The following is a 13,396-nucleotide window of genomic DNA, read 5'->3' on the forward strand; positions in this document are numbered from 1 at the left end:
TCAATTATTATCTACAGTATAGCAAATAGATTTGCAATGAGATCTATAGTTTCTAATGGTGAACAAAGAGGATGGGGAGGGGTGTAGGATGTAACTGTTAATGGGATAAGAAAAGAGTATACAGAAGTACTAGATTGTAGGAAGAGTAAAAGTGGAATCAAAGGAAGTCGATTGTTAGCATGAAAAAAAGGGAAGAGACACTGTGGAAACAGGTAAGCAAAAGGAAGATGGAGAAAAATAAAGAAATAAATTAAAAAAATAAAGAAATAAAAACTTGAAATTTTTCAAAAAGGAGAAAATAAATTTACACTACAACAGTTATATAGTATTCAAACTTCCCAGTCTTCAGTAGCCTGATGTATGAGAGGTAACTGACAGTGAGCTGCCAGTCTCCAGCAGATGTCTCAGGATGGGATTTGCCCCACCTAAAGCTGGCAGCTTCTGCTTCCAGGATAATCCAAGATGGCTGCACTGGCTTCCAGATGTGTTGGCAAATGGGGAACTGCAGGGCAGGGCATGGGCACCAGGTTCATATGGGGCACAGTCGGTTGGGCAGGGGGTCTTGAACGCAGGGCTAGGTCAGTCAGGATAGGGGTCCTGCAAGTCCTGGCAGTTGTTCCAAAATGGCAGCAACCACATGTAACAACACCTGTGGGTACTGTGACAATGGACTTCCAGGTAACAGCAGGCAGCTGGCACTCCACTGGCAGTCGTGGGCAGTCTGCAGGCTACTGATGGACAATCAGCAGGTGGATCTTGGGTGGTGGTGATGGGTAGGTGAAAGGCAGGTGATGGACTTGCAAGAGGCAGGTAAACGGGCAAATGCCGGATGATAGGTGGCAGTCAGTGAGCAATCTGCACTCAAAATGCAGGCAATATGCTGGCAGACGGCAGGTGATCATGTGGACTAGTGGACTAATGAGGTAAACAGCAGGGGATGGATAAGCAGCAAAGATTGCCTCACAGAGAAACAGGTTTTCCTCTGCTTCAAACCTGAGTTTCAGAGCAACAAGCAACACAGCCTATAGTCCACCATCTTCGAATTCCAGTGCCTTTACTTCTAAACTTCATGTTTTCGTTCTTATAAGAGTTTCTACTGCCCTGCCTCCTCACCAGGTCTTGCATGCTGTGTGCCTTTCACATTAGCGCATGCACACAGTGACTATTGCCATTTTAAATCTCTGGTCTTAAAATGCCAATATCTCTGCGATATCTGAACCTGGTTCCAAGGTTTGCTCTACCTCTTCAAACCACATATTCTCTCTGCTAATATTGCATGTCTCCTACTTCCTCCATTAGAGATGTAGTGTGTTAATCACAGTTACTTTAATTTTCAGTTGGGAAAGCCTCACATAGTTGTGTATCTCAGTGTGGTTCTAATGCTAGCCCTGTTCCTTCAAATGATGCTTTTATTTCTCTTAGTATGGCTTTTCACATTTAGTCCTGATGTGGGTGCGATGTACAGAGAAAAAAGTAGTGAGGCAAAAAGATCTTTAGTGTGATTTTTTTTTTAATTTTTCTGATTCAGAATTGAGGTGTGTTAGCTTATGATGTATTTGTTTTAATTTAGTTGTGACTTTAGTTTTCCCATAGGGATTTCTTTTTCATGCTATCTGAAACTTCCCATTCCTTCTGTTGAAACCTGCTGTTAGTATATGGAGGTTCTAGGGACAAAGAGTGAGGTGTGGAGAGAGGAAAGTCTTGTTTTATCCTGTGACTAGTCAATGAGTGAGCCTGAAACCCTGGACTGTGACTCCACAAGTCCTTCTTATTCCTCCTCCTCTGGTGTGACAGGAAATACAAAGGGAACTGGAGTTACATATTTCCCTTCTCCCAGGTGAAAGGCTAGAGAGGCTAGATTTGGATCCTTTCCACTCCCCAGTCTAAGGAGACCCTGTCACAATCTAAACTGGTTATTCTCTACTCAGGTGGTTTCTCCTGTGGGCATACGTTCTTTTCATAAAAAGGAGAACAGAGCCAGATGGACACAGATCCTAATGCTTCCATTTTTTTCTTTACCTACTGGAAGCAAGAGGCTACCATTCTCTGATGTTCATCCTGAAAAGCCAGTAGGGTAACTGAAGTAAATGCATGAAAGTATGAAGAGGTCCACAAGACTGGCTCTTCCCTGGGGCCTTTTATTTGTTCAGCTTGACAGCACTGCACCTCCAGTCACTTCCAATGACAGTGTCAGTTTTCCTACCCAACTACAGGCTCCAGCAGAGTTTCCTGCTCGGTTAAGATAACGGTCTAGATTTTCCAGCCACACCAATTTGGGGAGCTATGGTTGACCCTTTGACCTCAATCCTCTGATGAGGCTGAAAAGAGTAGTCATTTTCAGTTTGTTCTGCTCTTGGAGGAGCAGATGACCGCGAAACTCCATATATATAGGCCCACAAATTGGAAGCATTTGAGTTATTCTTTAGAACTAAAATCTGATAAACTTTGCATGTTCACATGGAAAATAGGCTCCTGACAACCCTATTCCTAAAAGAGGGAAGAGATGTACTCAACATTTCCTCCTCCTTTTTCAAAGCAGGATGCCACAAATCACTTAAGAATATGTTACATCCTAGAATGAATGTTTTCCTACGTTACAGAACAAGAGTGAGTTTTCTGTTTTTGTTCTTCCTGGTCCAGGTGTTCTGATGCCAGGCCTTTATTCACTGGGTGAGATGTCCACTTGGGTGATTGGAATAAGACTTATTAACATCAGAAAGCCTAAAAAAGACATGGCGTCATTAGCAAAGACTAAACATGGTATGGAAATCCCTGATGGATGTGAGGGATGGTACAGTGCACTGTGGTCAGGAAGGCAGGTGACAGTGGCAGCTCCAACAGCAAGAAAAAGACTTCCCTTTATTCTTCCAATGGATGCACTAGATCCTGGGCCACCATGCCTTAAACTCAAGAAATGTTTTCACTAAGACAGTGGAAACTCCCATTTTTCAGAAATGAATCCATAGGCCAAGGCACACAGAATCATTTGGAGTGACAGTTGCATACCATCTCTGTTGGGGAGTCCAATTATTCTCTGGGAAATCCCACAAACGTAATTTAGTGCATCAATTTATTAGGCAGATATCATCCCATTGAACTTGTCCTGTAGTTATTCATCTGGCTCTATCACATACTCACAGCCTTTGCCCGGAGTGGTGTGAACCTCTTCTTGTACTAGAGCAAAAACTTGTTGTCTGGTCTCAGCCTTGATTTTGAAACCATGAACACTTTGCTTCTTAGAAGGGGGAAGCAAGTATTTTTCACTAGGAATGGGAAAATACAAACTCTCCATTACTTAAGTCACTTAGAAAACTGCTGCTGTGGATTTAGATTGGCTGTCTAAATTTTCCACATCAGTCTACCAGTGGCCAAGAGATGAAACTCTCCACATTTCCACCTCTCAACTTTAAGCTGAAGGCAAGAAACTGTGAGAGCCTAATCAAGTGAATGTGATTGTGGCTTGGGAAAGAATAGAGAAGGTAAAGAGGAACAATAATACACCATATAATTAGTTTAGATGTCCCATCTGAATTTACCAACTGAAGAGATATTTCAGGCTCTCTAGAGGGGTGTCAAACAACCAGGTGATTGTGGGTGCCCGGGATGATGACAGGAGTCATGATCTGGTGGTGAAGCTATGGTTTAATACCTGTAAGATTTAGCAATGTCTGAGCAACTAGGAGTATATCACAAAGGCCTGTCCGCTTTTCCATGAGTTGCTCCTCTGATGACTGGTTCCTCCATGTCTTCACAGGTCTGGATCTCCTGGTTGGGAAAAATGTGGAGGGTCCTGAGGATAGGGGTCAGGTCCCAGGGGAAGCAAATTCCTGCACTGAAGTTATAATGTAAGCCATTGTACAGAATATTTGATGTTTACTTCACATTTTCAATGTGGAGAAAACACCCCTCTTAGCAATGTCTGAAAGGGTCTCCCATATAAAACCTCATGATGGCTCAATTGCAGCCCACTTCTGAGGTCCATCCTTATGTGGAGAAGGGCAGTAGGCAATATCTCTTCCTATATCAGACTATTTTCCTGACATACTTTTGCTAGAGTTAGGGTTTGGTTCATCTTTTTTGTCTTCCCTATCCATTGAGGTCTCAAAGCATCACATGGTCTCCAAAGAACTCAAGATTTACTGAGCTGTTTAATTACTTTGGAGACAAATACAGGTTCAGAATTACCTGTATGTAGTCAGGTATATGAGACCTGGGAATAATGTCTGAGGTGTGTAAGTCTCAAGGCACTTCTGAGACCTTTCTTTCCTGAAGGATATGTCTCAACTTAACTGGGGATACTGTAACTGAAAGCTAGTCATCTTTTTCTTAAATTTCTACCATTCTGGGACATTCAGGTGAATTCCACTTGCCAGTCTTCAAGGCATATGACCTGTGACATCAGGCCCCACAATTTCTTGGTGGCTATTTTGTATTCACATTATTTTAGGCACAGAGTTGGCATGTTTGGGTCACCTTTTTAATGCCTACAATGATCCTCATCCTTTGAGGTTTGGTCTGGCAAATTTTGTTAACATATCTGGCCCACAATGAGGACTTGGTGAATGTAATCAATTTTGACAAACCCAAACCTCTCAATAGTAAAGTGACACTGAGAATTTAGGTTCCAGTGGGGAAGATGGATTCAATTCCTGAATACCCAATTCTTGAGCTTTTTTTCATTTGCTCCCAAATATTCCAAGGAAAATGTAGTTAAATCAAATTCAGGTGAGAGGGTAAAGATTGTGGAGTAGAGATACCTGGTACTTGTCTGCCTGTCCAGAAGATGAAACCAAACAACTAGAGTGTAGCTGCTTATGGAAGTGGGTGGCCATTCAGAAATGCTGGAGTTCAATAGAGGGCAGGCACAGACCTGCAAAACCCAAAGACATTGCATATGCAGTGAATTGTGGAAGAGAGCACCCAGCAGTGATCACAGGGAAGAACAGCAAGGCCAGGGGAGTGATTCCCCAGCAAGGGCAGAGGTGAAAGGTGGAGAGTCCTAGTGAGCATCACACGCACAGGATTTAGTGCTCTGCAGCAACGTAGTCTAAACATGTGATGGACCTGGGATGTGCCTGGTGAAGTGGCTCTGGAGAATTTCTCTGCCCTTCCCTGCATATTCTCATGATGCCATAGGTGGGAGCCATCTTAAGAAGGGCTCTGTTATCTGAACTTCTTTGAATTCAAAGACCCTTGCATTTTTCTGTCTTCGGGGCCCCACAGAAATATCACTGCACCATCTCAATAGATGGCATCTCTGAGATTCAGTTCAACCCTGGAGGGAGAGATTCTGATGCCTACTCACTAAGAGTTCTATGCAGTGGCAAACTGGAGGTGGCAAGTGGTGTGAAACCTGATGCTATCCTCCCTAGCACAAACGCTGATCTTTGAGACTTCGTGGCTCTCTACACAGAGCTGGCATTACCCCAACCCTTAGTGCACACAGCAGAAGCAGCTCCAGAGAAACTATCTTGGAAGGTGGGCTTTTTGTACTATCTGACTGACACATTCCAGCCATGGAGTGCACCCTGCTCCTGGAGTGCCTGGCACAAATGGCCTGCACCCTGCCCAATTCCTTCTTGTGTGCAAAACAGAAGGTGGTATCCCAGGTACCTTCAGTCACAATCTATTCCTGGGAGTCACCTAATGAGTACTTCCTAGGAAAGAATGGGGGTGGGCCAAGTTGCATTCACCCTAAGAAGACATGGTGAGGAGCTCTGACTGGGCTCAGTTGCAAACATCCAGTTTACCCTCTCTTTGAGCACCTTAGCCAAGAGGAATGTGTTTTGTGGTAGTAATGCTGTTTTGTTGTTGCTGTTTTGTGCTTTCTCTTCTTTTCTCTTTTCTCTTCTTCCTAATATTTAATTTTTCTGTCTTCTTTCTTTTCTTCATTTCTTATAACTACTTCCCACTTTTTTCCCTGAGCTATTTCTTGCATTCCCTATTGCCTCTTTTCTCCCCTTGTTAGTTGTTAATGTTTGTCTTTCTTTTCTTTCTCCTTCTTTTATGTCTTTTCGCTCTTCCTGCTTTTTTCCTTTAAAAATTTTTATTAGCGTAAGTTTTAACTTTGTATTTCACTACATATTTCCCTGTTTTTTTCTGGTAGATGTGTTACTAGTCTTGATTTTTACCTCAACTGATTTTTAAAATTTTCCCCTGTTCTGTGTGGCTGCAGACCAAGTGTAGCACTTTCCTCATGCTGGGTGCTTCCTCTTCTGCTGGGTGATGCTTCTGGCCCAGCACAAAGAATTGCACATGGCTCCCACCATGACCCAATCCTGCTCAATCCTTGGTGTATACTATAAGTTAAGGAATGTGAAGGACAATGTCCCCCAGCCAACAACCGATCCCCAAGGTAGCTTGGCTAGGAAGGATCTAAAGTTCCATCCTGGACCCTCACCACACAGCAACAGTGGTAAGAAATCCACAACTACTGTGGATGCTGCAGCTACAAGAGGCCTCAGTCTCAGTTGCACCCACACCCTGTAAGGTCACATATGGCCAAGAATACGGGAGGTGAATGCCACAGAGGGTCAGCTGTGATCCTGGTCCCTGCTTCTCCCTGAGTCATGACTGGAACTGCACTAGTTTCTAAGAAGAGGATAAAAAACTGCAGGTTCATCACCACAACTGGAACAGACAGTAGCAGAAATGATTTCAAGGAATATGCCAACAGCAATTAACCCAAGGAAACCCCCAACACCTGATAGGTGCTTCCCTTCCCATTGTAGGAGTAAACAGAGGGCCCACCACACATGATCTGTTGCAGAGCAATCAGTGAAAATTCTCCCTTGGGAGCTTCCTGATAGTATGGGCTCAGCATTTCCCATAGCACAAATGACAACAGAGTTCCCCCCAATACCTGGTTCCTCCGTGTCCTTCACATCTCTTCTCATTCTCTGATACCACAAACCTGTCAATTTCCACTTTGCCACATTCAGGCAAATGGTCTAAGCCCAAAGAGCTCCAAGGAGCTCTAATAAGGACAACAGAAGAGGCAGTAGGGTCTCTGTCTGTAATGGTGAGGACTCTGAGCACTGAGCCCAAATAAGATGACAGCCTCCTACTGAGAGAAAATTTGCCAGGAAGTGGGTGAGAATGGGATGTTGTGTCTCTGAGCCTCCAGTTTGCCTCAGGATCACAGAGGTCAAGGCACAACCTGCGTGATGCATCTAAATGGGGCTTACACCAGGTCCCACGAGGGAGAAGGTGAATGTTGTCTTAGGGAAACCTTTCCCTCTTGGACCTCACAGGAATGGGACCTGCCCAGAAGAGGATGGCCTGGTGACATGCAGCAGAGCCCTGGATGTATGAGGAGGTTCTAAAGGCAAAGTTTCTCTTCACTGTTACTGTATGAGAAGCAGAGCTGCAAGGGTGAGAGGCCGACACAGACGTGCAGCTGGATGCAGCCTTGCTAGAAGTGGTGTGGGTACTCCAAGGTGAACTTGGGGCTTTCTGCTTGGGTGGCCCTTTGGGGATGGCAGTAAAAGGAGGGCACCCTGGCTTTAAGTACAAGGTTGCTCTTTGTCCCTTGGTCACTATGGAGATGCTCTGGATGCAGAGGGATGGTCAGCCTGTACAGTTGTTCAGGGACAAATTTACCCCACAGCATCTGTTGCTTGAGGACCCTCTTCTTTGGGAGCATATGTACATTGCCCCCAAATGGAGATATCAGATCTGGGGGGCAAGTATATGCTCCTAGATCTCTGGAGGTGGCCTTTCTTAGGGTGGTGCTGATTCCTAGAGTTGAACTTGGGTATTTCTACTTGAGCAGTCTTTGTGGTTACCACCAGAAGTAGAAACAGCAGTGGCTCCTTGCACATGTTTCCTCCTCGTCTGTGTCCCTTGGTCTCAATGGAGGTGCTTCTATTAGGAACTTCACATGTATTTAGGCCCAAGCTTGCCTCATAGCACTTTCTGGTGCATGGGGTCTCTCTACTTTTGTGACAGAGGCTCATTGCCACAAAGACAGGTATCGGATTTGCAGGCAAGTCTATGCTCCCAGATCCCACTGATGTCCAGGGCATAATAGCATTTTGTGGGTAGTGCTGATTCCCAAAGGTGATCTTAGGAGTTTCTGCCTGGGCAGATTTTGGAGAATGACATTGAAAATCAGGGCAACCATGGCTCCTTGCAAGGACTGGTTCTTACTCTTGTGTGTCTGTGTACCTGTACCCCATGGAGTGTCCCAGTCATAGATTCTCCAGGAAGGGCCACTCATGCAAAGTATATGAGCAGGAAGAGGTGCAGGGACTGTGTGTAAGTGATGGGGGGTGGACACTGGTGCCTGGACTGTGGATCCAGCAGGCAGACCCAGTGAGGTTCCCTGAACTTCTGGGTAGGGTTGAAGGTGCTGGGTTTGAGGATCAAGCACCAATGCAATGACAGGGACCCCTCCACCCATGGCTGGACCCCAGAACTGTCAGGGATTGTCCACACCCTGCACATGGGGAACTGCTGGGGAACAGAATCTGCATGAGGAGGGGGCTTTGGGGTTTGAGTCTGTGTGTCTTCCTGCCCATATCCTGGGAACACTGGAGGGGACAGCTGCTGAGAACAGAAGTGTAAGTGCCACCTAGTGTCTGTCTGGGGTGACAGCTGAGGGGTGGAGCAGGGCAGGCTGGGAGGGGCAGCTTACCTGTGACCAACAATCTGCTTCCCAAGTATTGAAGCCAGAAAAATCAAGTTTGTGGTCTCATAAACACTCGCGAGTGAATATTTGGGTGGCTTTCTTCTTGTCTTACATCCATGACCCTTGTGGCACTAGGGGTACTTATCTTAGGGCATGTGCCAGGGGCTATGGCAACCATAAGGAAGCACATGCATGTGTTTCCTACCTGCTGTACAGACAGCAGACATTGTGATTTGAGCTGGGATTGCCAGCAGAAAGCTGATTCCCACTCACACAGGGCCTGGGGATTAACCAAGGTAGGTGATGCCCTTCACAGTCCACTGCCCACCTGTGCTCCTGCCTGGCCATTGCCTGGTTGTGGTTTGGGCACAGCACCAGCCTGATAAAGAAGTGAGGACAGCAAGCCTAGCTTGCTTCCCACAACTGGAAGGAAGTCCACAGCACCTTGCAGAACAATATGAATTCTCTCCATGACCCTGGTCAATAGCAATCAAAAACTGAGAAGTATCATGTTTCACATGGCACATCTGATATGGGAGCATTAATCATCCTGCTCTTTAAGATGAAAGGATTGTCACAAGGAGTTCATGTAATGAAATGCAGGGAGGCACCCAAAAGGAACACCTGCTTCTAGTCTTTCCAATTAGTAGCCTTCTGGGACGGGCTACAGGGCTCTGTGTAAATTAAGCATCCTAGTATAAATGGGAAGAGATGGAGGACAACCTAAATGTGAGTTGGAAAATCTGTGGTTGATGACAAAAAAAAAAAAAAAAGAGCTGCTCCTTTTCAGCACATTTACCTTGGCTTAAGCCTGAGAACGGTTTTACATTTCCTCATGGAAATGAGTTAATTGGTGTTAATTGGTTAATTGGTCTTAATGTGTTTTGATTTGGCTGAGGAATAGTTAAGTGGGTCATTGAGGAAATTAGGGGGCTAGTTTAAAAATTCCTAGAATCAAATGAATATGAAAACCCAACAAGCCAGACTTCTGGGACACAGAGTCAACAGTGCTAAGAAGGAAGTTTAAAACCGTAAGTGCCTACCAAATAAAAGAGAGATATCTCAGACTAATAAACTAATGATGCATCTCCGTATCTTAGAAAAATTTAGACATACCAAGTTAAAATAACTAGAAGGTAAAAAATAATAAAGGTAAGTGCAGAAATAAATGAAATTAAACCTAAAGCAACAATACAAAAGATCCTTTTTCAAAAGGATAAAACAAAATTGACAAACCTTTAGTTAAATTAACCAAAAGAAAGATTAGAGCCAAATCAATAAAATGAGACTTGGTACCATAACAGGTACCACAGAAATTCAAAGGATCATTACAGAGAACTTTGAAGAACAATATGTCAATATGTTGGAGAATCCAGAAGAAATAGACAAATTTATAGACACTTATGACATACCAAATTAAACCAAGAGGATATAAAAAATCAAAATAATGAGTAACAAGGAGATTGAAGCAGGAATAAAAGGTCTTACAGCAAAGAAAATAAAGCTCAGGTCCAGATGGAGTCAATGCCGAATTTTACCAGAATCTAAAAGAAGCACTAACACCAGAGCTCCTCAAACTATTCCATAACATGGAAGTGAAAAGAACTTGTCTAAACTCAGTCTACAAGGCCAGTATGACCCTGATTCCAAATCTGCCAAGGACTGAACAACAATAACAATGACAACAATAATGGGAGACAACTATTCCTGCCGAGGAGTGGAGCCAGGCACTGTGGTAGATATAGGCAGCTGTGGGGTAAGTGCAGGTCTCCTCAGTGGCATTCCAGAGACTGCATGAATTCCTGCTCCTGGGGCTTTTCTGCTGCTCCTATAATAGGCAGTCTCATTAGAATTTTGTGTCTTGTGGGGAGGTCATTAGGTCCTTATTTCTGGCTCCTATATTGATTAGGAAGTCTACTGGTTTGTCCCCCACTGCTGGCTATACCCAGGGATTCTGTGGGGAGATGATGATTGGGACCCCTGGGTCTGCAAACCCTCAGTGCAGGGAAAATGGAATGGAATGCCACATGTTCAATCTTCCTTGTTTTACAAAATCAAGACTTTTCTGAACTTTTACAAAGGTGCTCTCCCCAAAAAGAGACACCTCTGCCAGAGAACAGCAGAGATGTCCAAAGGGAAGATAAAAGGTTGCAAGTCAGATGCCGCTGGCATCTGATGCTCATCTCTTTACTTAGCTGGTCCTTTTTATGGAAGTCTTTGGGGCAGTTTTCCTTCCAGTGCCCATTTTCCTTACAGTAGCCACTTTGGTCCTTTTGTAAGGTCATTTTCCTTTTGGGGTAAGACCCCAGGTCTAGATCCATCCATAGGCTTGCATGTTTTGGATGACAAAAGTAGCAGCCTATTTTGGCCTTTTTAATTTCCTGGTCATTGCAGCCATTGTGGGCTTTGTCCACCAACAGGAAGGGGTGCATCCCCATAGTTCTTTCAACTTTTGGAAATACATGACTGATCCCAGGAACTCCTTGTTCCATGAAGGTCATATTGACCAACCCTATGTTCTCAGGGGCTTCAGGGGCTAAATGGGTATAGTGTCTGCAAGTCAAATGTACTCTTTTAAGTAGGCCATAGGGTACTCTGTGGCTCCCTGCTATAGCTGTTGTATTTTGTTGAGGCTCTTGCCTTGGGTACCCACTGCTTGCAGGATACACTAATTCCAGTGGTCCAATCACATCATGTCATCATTTCATCTCATTTCCAATCTGGTTTCACCTGTGCTATCACTCCTGCTAGATAGGGAGTGTTTGGGGAGTTGGTCTTCTGAAGACTCAGACTCTGTCTACATTGGCATTGTTTAAGAGGAGATGACTACTGTTAGCAGTATGCAGATATTTAGCAAAGTCTATATATTGAGCCTAGGTGGGCAAAGAGGCTAGAAAGTGATTCCACCACATGAGGGTCATGACATTATGGAGAGTTAGAATTCTTCCCATGTAGCAGATCAGAAGTCAGAGTGTGGTATGGGCCCTGAGACAACCAATTAGCTGATCCTCCCATGAGGTACTGTCTCAGTGAGAATTTCTCTGCCCAGCTGTGTGGATGTCTTGGCCAAATTGAGTGCCCTGGCCTGTCTTAAAAGGGGAAAGCATTTCATAACCACCCTCCTATGTTCTAGTGGCCCCATCAACTGAAGGGAGTTTCAACTGAGGCCCAGCTGAGGGCAGTGGAGGACCTGTTGGGATCAGGGTTTAAAGTGACTTACAACTTTTATCGTTCCTTTGGACATCTCTGCTGTTCTCTGGCAGAGGTGTCTCCTTTTGGGGAGAGCACTTTTGTAAAAGTTCAGAAAAGTCTTGATTTTGTAAAACAAGGAAGATAGAACATGTGGCATTCCATTCCATTTTCCTAACACTGATGCTAAATTCTAGCAGCAAAATGGTTTAGTAATTCAGTAACCTATTTAAAGAACATCTCTCACTTGAGTCTGACACATGGTATTCCAGCAGTAACTCATCTTTTTCTTAATCAAAGGTTAAGAGCTACAAGCAGAACAGTCAGTGAAATTCTCCCCAAGAAGCTTCCTAATAGTAAGGACTTAGCATTTCCCACAGTTACAAATGACAACAGTGATTTCCATAATACCTTGGTTCTTCTGTGTACCTTGTATCTCTTTTCACTATCTGGTACCATGAACTTGCCAGTTCCTACGTTCCCCATTCAAGCAAATAGTCTAAACCCCAAAAGTTCCCAAGAACTCAAACAATGATGAAACCCAGAGAGAGCCAGGTGGAGGGCCTCTGTCTGTAGTGGGGAGGACTCTGGCCACTAAGCCCAAAAAAGAGGTGTCACCTGCTAGCTGCCAAGAAATGAGTGGGAATATGATGCAGTATCTCTGAGTCTCCAGGATGCTCCAGGATCACAGAGGTCTGGACAAGAGCTCACACCAGGTCCCACGAGGGAGAAGGTGGTTGTTGTCTTAGGGAATCCTTTTTTCTCTTGGTCCTGCCATGATCCATCAGGGCCTTGGATGGATGAGGAGAGAGCCATAAAGGCAAGGCTCCTCTTCATTGTGGCACCATGAGAAGCAAAGCGGCCAGGGTGAGAGACCAGCATAGACATGCACCTGGATGAGACCTAGCTCATAGTGGTGCTGGTGCCTGGAGGTGATCTTGGGGGTTTCTGCTTGGGCAACTTTAGCGGGATGGTACTAAAAGTAGGGGCACCAGTGAATCCTTACATGGGTTTGCCCTTCAACTTGTGTCCCTTGGTCCTCTTGGAGGAACCCTGGTAGGGGCACCATAGGTGTGAGGTCCAAGCTTGCCCCACAGCACCGTCTGGTTCTTGGCTTCCTCTGCATTTAGGACAGATGCTTGTTGCCACCATGGCAGATATCAGATCTGGGACAATCTGTCCTCCTTGTTCCCATTGAGGTGGTTGACACTGCCATCCTTGCATTGTTTAGCCCATGTTGACCAGGGATGTCTGTTCTTGGGGCCAATTCTGGCCATAGCACTGGGTCTCTGTGTGGCAGCTATAGAGGCAGAGGCAGATGTAGTGGGTAGATGTACCAGTGGGCCACACAGCCTGGCTGACAGGGAAAAGTGTCCAGATGCTGGCATGGGTATCCAAAGTGGAGTTTCTGGGTGCATAAGCTCCAATGACTGACAGGGTTGGGCTGCCCAAATCTGCTGGGTCTGCAATGAGGATGAGGCCCTTCTGAAACTGGACCTGGATCTCCCAGTTCTGCAAACTGGAGAGACTTGGGAAAGCTGTAGGCCCTGTGCTTCTACCCATTTGACCAGTCTG

General features: G+C 45.0%; 1 pseudogene across 1 annotated transcript in view; it reads right to left on the reverse strand.

Moving 5' to 3' along the window:
• LOC306667687 (sphingosine-1-phosphate phosphatase 1-like) overlaps window positions 1-13,045 on the reverse strand; it is a 37,951-nt pseudogene extending 24,906 nt beyond the window's left edge. The window contains exon 1 of the transcript in view: window positions 12,828-13,045. The product of the transcript in view is annotated as a sphingosine-1-phosphate phosphatase 1-like (transcript). The remainder of the gene's footprint in view (window positions 1-12,827) is intronic.
• Between the last annotated feature and the right edge of the window lie 351 nt (window positions 13,046-13,396).

The sequence above is a fragment of the Sciurus vulgaris genome (genome assembly GCF_902686455.1).
Source record: "Sciurus vulgaris genome assembly, chromosome: 8".
Lineage (NCBI taxonomy): Eukaryota > Metazoa > Chordata > Mammalia > Rodentia > Sciuridae > Sciurus > Sciurus vulgaris.